General features: G+C 51.0%; 1 long non-coding RNA gene across 1 annotated transcript; it reads left to right on the top strand.

Moving 5' to 3' along the window:
- The first annotated feature begins 3,606 nt into the window (after positions 1–3,606).
- Positions 3,607–5,797, top strand: LOC144614600 (uncharacterized). Its single transcript, XR_013552462.2, has 2 exons — positions 3,607–4,391; positions 5,317–5,797. It is a non-coding gene; the product is annotated as an uncharacterized LOC144614600 (long non-coding RNA).
- The last annotated feature ends 280 nt before the right edge of the window (positions 5,798–6,077 follow it).

Raw genomic sequence — 6,077 nt, 5'->3', positions numbered from 1 at the left:
AAATCCCTTTGTATAATGTTACAACGTAACAGACTGAAACATTTGTAGGTAGAGGGAAGTGTTTTGAGATGAGCTATGTGATTCTACTTTTTAGACAGCTGTTGTAGTATCTGACCCTCTCCCTCCAAACACACACACACGCGCGCACACACACACACACACACACACACACACACCCCAACAGGGTAACACACTATCAATTGTTTTTGTACTAGGAACTTGAGGATTCCCCAAAATCATCCAAGGGAAAGGGGGGAGGTGCTGGAAGAAGCTCTTCTACCTCAATAGGTACCATCGAAAGGCCACTGCAGCGCCGAACTCTTTGTTTCTCCCTTCTCTCGATGGAAGTGTTCCTTACCCCCAACTTCACGGACAAGCTTAAATCAACATGTAAATATTTTGCCCTCACTGGGACCGGATTTCTTCATCCGAGTATCCAGAAGTCTTTGGTCCGCACGTGAAAGACCACAGAGGCCTTATCATCTTACACGAAAACCAGGGCATGTCCGGGAAACTACCCCATGAAGGAATCATCAGGGTCTGTCGAGCAAAGGCTGGCGGGATCTCGGGCCTAGCGTTTCCCCGAGCCGCTGTGGCCCACGGGCTGTGAGCCTGGACTAGCCTTTAAGTGGGTCGCAGCTACGTGAGCTCAGACCACTGGGATGAAAAGAAGAAATGGTCAGTGACCTGGCTGTTTTGCCTGTGTTGTCAAGCACGTGGGTGTTGGAGGGTGTCTGTGTGACTGAGTTCTGACCTGTTATACAGCCTGAGCCCTTTTTCTTCTTCCTCGGGCCATCAGATCCACTCAGGGTGAGTTACACGCCGAACCGTAAGGGAGCTGTAGGGTTTTCATTCAAGGGTAGAAGGATGGGCGGAAAAAGCAAAGACCCGTGCCGGGCGCCTCACCCTGGGAGGGTGTTGTCTAACGAGACGACGACCTAAGTCTTTAAATTCTTTCCACTGTGCAGCTAAAGGTGATCGCAAACTTGCTTATAACATCCGGAAAAGACTACAACAAAGGGATACCATCCAAGGTTGCGTAGCATAGACGACGGTGTCGGTTCTCGAACTTGGCGACAGCCCAGGAGGCTTTGAAAAATCCCGTTGTCCAGGCCGCATCCCGGACCAACTAAATCAGAACCTCCAGAGATGGGATCCGGGCCACAGTTAGCAGCAAAGCTCCCCAGGCGACTCCTAAGTGCAACCAAGCTTGAGAGCTATTGGCACAGAGCAGTGCTTGGCAAACTGTGAGGGCACAAACACAGCCCGTGGGGAGCTTGCTGGAAGGCCAGTTCGAATTCAGACAGTCTGTGCCGGCGCCTCAGCTACTGCCTTTCTTACTGGCTCCCGAGCGAGGCTGATGTCACTGGTCCAGGGACCAGCGAGAGCGTAATGTGTAGAGAAGAAAACTTGACGTGAGGAAATCTCCAAATGTTTGCTCTGGTGTCTTTTAGCTGTAGGATTATCAACCAGCCTCGTGTTCGGGGGCTCTCCCGGGTTTGGCGTTTGAAAGTCCCATGTCCTGGCCGAACCGAGACCGTACGTGCGTGATCCTGGGAAGTCCGATAAAGCCTTTGAGCCTGGTAAGGTCGCTGTGCAAAGTGATGTGTGTGCGGATGTCTGCCGAAGTAACCCGGCACAGAGGAGGAGTCCAAAAAGTGTCTGATAGTTGAAAGATAAGATAATCGTTTGCAAACTCGAAAGGTGAGCTACCCCTTTATATCAGAATGGCTAATCAGAAAATGCCAGCGTTGTCCAGAATGTGGAGAAGTGGGGACTCTCACACACTGTGGAGAGAGGTCCAATTGGTGGAACCACTTAGAAAAAACGGCTCAGCACAATGTACTCACCCCAAGCATATGTACCCCCTATGGCCCAGACGTTTCCATCCTAGGCCTTATGTACCCAAGAGAAATGCATGAATGATGTTCACCAAAAGATACAGGGAGCAGCTTTATTTATGATAGTAAGAAATTAGAAACAACTCCAAATTCTGTCAGTTAGTTGGCTATAGAAACGGTAGTATAGTCATAAAATGGAACATAGCGATAAAAATCAATGAATTATCGTTACCCCCCGCAATACGGACGAATCTCACAAACGACAGAAGCAAAAGAAGTTAATACAAAAGATGTTCTGTAGAATTTCATTTGTATAAAGTGAATAGAGGATTTCACACAGCTATCCAAAAATTCATATAGGGTTTCATTTAAATAAAGTTAAAAAAAAACAAAAACAAGCCCAACCTATTCTATCATATTAGAAGTCAGAATAATGGTTTCTACTGGGTCTCTGAGGTCCCGGCAATGTTCTATGGGCCGCAGGTGTTGGTTACATCAGGCTGTTCACTTCGGGGAAAATTCACCTAACCGTACGATATGATCTGTGCCAACGTTTCTGTATAAATAGCAAACTTTACAACACAAAGTTTCAAAAAGACCAAAAGGTAGGAAAACAAACATACGGGATTTATTAGCCTTAACAGATGACACTACCTGGAAGCTTCAATGGAGCCCAAAAGATTGCAGACAAACTGCAAATGAGACGCCTTAATGGTTTCTGGGAGACGAGGAGCCTAAGCATTTCAGTGGGCATCTTTCTCCTCTGAGCCGTCTCCACCGGATTTCCGTCCCAAACGTGCAGCGGGCCGGACTGTCTGCAAGGCTAACGGGTGTTACAGTCCCTTTGTCCTACACTTCTAACTAGGGGACCTTCTCTTCTTCTCGTCTCTGCAAAGAAAGTCCAAACCTGACCCAGCACAGAGTGAGGTAACGAAATCAGGCGGAGTCATTTACAATATCGAATGAGGCTAACACATCCAGAACCTGCCGGGCCCTCGGTCCTGTTTCTTTGAAAGGCTCGGCAGAGAAAAGGCACCCATACTGCATTGGAGGAGCATCCGATTTTTCAGATAAGAGCCGGGCAGCCCCCCTTGGCGGGTTGGCTCTGGGAGGATCCCCCCGCGATCCTTACAACGAGTTTACAACGCCCTTGCTTTCTCAACTGCGGAACTGAAATGTAGACATCGTCAGTCAATAACAGCCAGAGCTGCTGGGCATTCAACACAGCGGCCACCACAAGCCCTGCACAAAGTAAGTCACATCCGCTCTCCCACTTCCCTCAGAGGCAAATCCCGAGTCTTCCCCGGGGTGCCCCCGGGGCCCCTCCTGATCTCCTCTCTTGCCTCGCCCCTCACATCTCCCAATTCTTGTCCTCTCTTGTCCAGCCACCTTGTCCAGCCAGCCATTCTTGTCCAGCCACCTTGGTCCCCTTGCTGCGGAAACTCCAGGCACGCTCCTACCTTGGGGGCTCCGCGCTGCCTGCCCCCCCTTCTTGGAATACCCCCCACTCCACCATATCCTATTGGCTTCACTCACCGCACCCTCCAAATTTGGGCTTACGTGCCCCCCACTACCGCTGCTCTTGAAATCCCCTCCGCCCTGACCTGCTTTCTTTTCTCCATACCGCTTCTCCCTAACTTCCGTGGGACTGTCTCATTCTTTTGGGCACGGCCTCTTTCCGCCCGAGAATATTAGGTCTAGGAGGTCGAAGGTTCTGCCGTCGTTCCGTCTTGTTCGCCAGTGTGTCCCACCCACCCAAGCTGGTCTGGTGCCTCCCAGGTGCTCACCAAAGCATCTTTGAATATCCAACGGCGAAAATGTGTTGGGTGCCGAGTACGCGTTCACATTAGGCCGAACACGGTAGTACTTGCCCATCGGTGAGAAAGCTAGATTGCTGACCCCATTCACAAGGGAAACTGAGGCAGAGACAGGTGGATTAGCCCGTCCAGGGTCGCACAGCTAGTCAGCGATGAAGCCAAGAGTCAAACCCAAGCGCTCAAGTCCCGGAACCACACTAACGACACCAAAACAAGGGATCGTCAAGGATGGGGCGGGGTGGGGGGGGGGGGGTACGCTCTCAGCAGGCAAGTTTCGCCCACGGTAGACAGCAACCTGCCGCTGCCACGTGCGTTCTGCTCTGGGCAACTGCACCCCAAGTCCCTCCACGGAATCGTTCCCTCTTCTACCTTGCAGTCCGTGGGACTCGGTTCTTGAGCAAGGGTGAAGCGCGTGAGGCCAGAAAGCCGATCGGCAGGCGGTGTGCCTTGGGTCTTGGTGATTGGCTCGGGGGTGGTCACGTGACCCGACCCGCGCGGAGAAGGCTGGGCCAGGACGGTTTCACCCCGCAGGACGGCGAGGCTGGGAAGCCGTTGGCACCGCCTCCGGAGCTTGCGGGGGACGAGGCTGTGCAGGAAGAGGGTTACCGCTAAGGGTGTTGAGTCGGTGAACAGTGGGAGAGGCTGCCCACTAGGCTTGTCTGAGGCCTTGAGATGCTCGTTCCTTCGCTCCACCATGGCCTGTGGGTAATGGCCCTCCTTCCGTGGTGACCCAGTGAGTAAAACACGTCCCCTTCCTTTGACGTTCTTTTCTTTTCCCTTTCTCTCTCTCTCTCCCTTTTTCTCTTTCCTTCTTTCTTTCCTTTTGGCCTCACCTCTCTTTCTTTTTCTTTCCTCTTTCCTTCCTAGCTCTCTTTCCCCTGTTCTTTCTTTTCTGTCTTCCAACCTGTCTCCCTTTTCCTCCCTTTCTTTTCTTTTCTCTTCCTTCTCTCTCCTCTCCTCTGTCCTTTCCTCCTCTCTTCGCGTTTCTTTTTTCTTCTTTTCCTCCCACTCCCTCTTTCCCTGCCTGCCTTCCCTCCCTCACATTAACTGCATGGTGGCACTAGGGACCCAAAACGATCCTACACTGAAATATTGTCGCCCATTTTATTTTTACAGCAACCGTATTAGGTGGAAATCTCCCATATTCCCATTCACAGGCCGGGAAGCACGCCCAGGGTCGCCCCGTAGGTAAATGACAGAGCCAGGTTTCAAACCCAGGCATTCTGACCCCAGCCCGTCAACTCTTAATGACCAGGGGTACACTGCCTCCCTTCTGGAGCACAGGGTTATGTGTTGGGCGGGCCCGAGTGGACAGAAGAAAGGGTGACCGCAAAGTCAGCCAAGTGTGAATGCAGGTAGCCGAGCAAGGCGCAGACCAGCACCGTTTTTAAGAACAAAGCTTTGCGTGCAGGTCCCTTCCGGTTTGAGTTCTGCCTCTTCCATAGACCAGTCGTGTGAACTTGGCGCGTTCATTCACCTCTCTGAGCTCTTGGAGTGTCGTCAGTGTAGATCAGTGCCTATAGCCGTCTTGAAATCGTGTTGTTTGGTTTCACTGAAAAAGTGGATGCCAAATGTTACTCTACAGTTTGGCACACAAGTGAAAGCTGCTACGATCCTAACGGATTGTATATAATCACTATGAATATTCTCCTTACTAGGGACCCCAGACACCGTCCGCCTTAGCCGCGGTTGCCCCGAAGACAGACGGCAAGAGTGTTTTCTCCCTTGTGACCTTAGCCGGCAGTCCCCAGTCGAGCTTCCCTTTTGGAACTGAGGACTGCTTATATGCTACTGAAAAAAAAAATCCATTTAAACGAGGCCAATCGAATTTTGTCAACTTCGGAAGAAACAAGGACGACGCGCAGCCTTCAGGATGTGACTGTGTTTAAAGAGATGTTCTCCGACCTACAGACATATGCCCCAATGAGGGGTGAATTAGTCTGAGTCTTTCCTGGGTGGTATCAAGCAGACAGTTCTTTCAGAATTAGCCATCTGGCCTCCTCAAGCGCCGGTGTTGTGCCACAGGGTGTAGACCTTCGCAAGCAGGGGTGTAGCGTACAAATAGGAAACGTCTCCCGGATCGCGCATTAACACAGCCACGGAAAATGGCATTTTAATAAATGTGTTCTCCAAATGCAGGCAGTTGGAGTGCAGACTTTTTTTTCTACCCTTGAGAGAAACAGAATGTTTTGGCTACGTACAAACCACGCCGGGAATACTTCCTAAATACGCATGTTTTCGGCGTGTCAGTTTCACTGCATGTTGCAGATCATTTTCGAGACTCCTTGGGGATAATAGCTCCAAAAAAACATGATTCTCTTCAACTTGAGCGAGCAGAAGTCACGATACCTGTTTCACATTTGGGGGTTTGCGGCCGGTCTCTCCCTTCCCCACCCCCCCACCCCGTTTCTTCCCGACT

This window comes from Panthera onca, chromosome E2, assembly GCF_046562875.1.
Source record: "Panthera onca isolate mPanOnc1 chromosome E2, mPanOnc1 haplotype 2, whole genome shotgun sequence".
Lineage (NCBI taxonomy): Eukaryota > Metazoa > Chordata > Mammalia > Carnivora > Felidae > Panthera > Panthera onca.
Note: the sequence above shows the minus strand (reverse complement) of the source record. Positions and strands in the feature narration are given on the sequence as shown.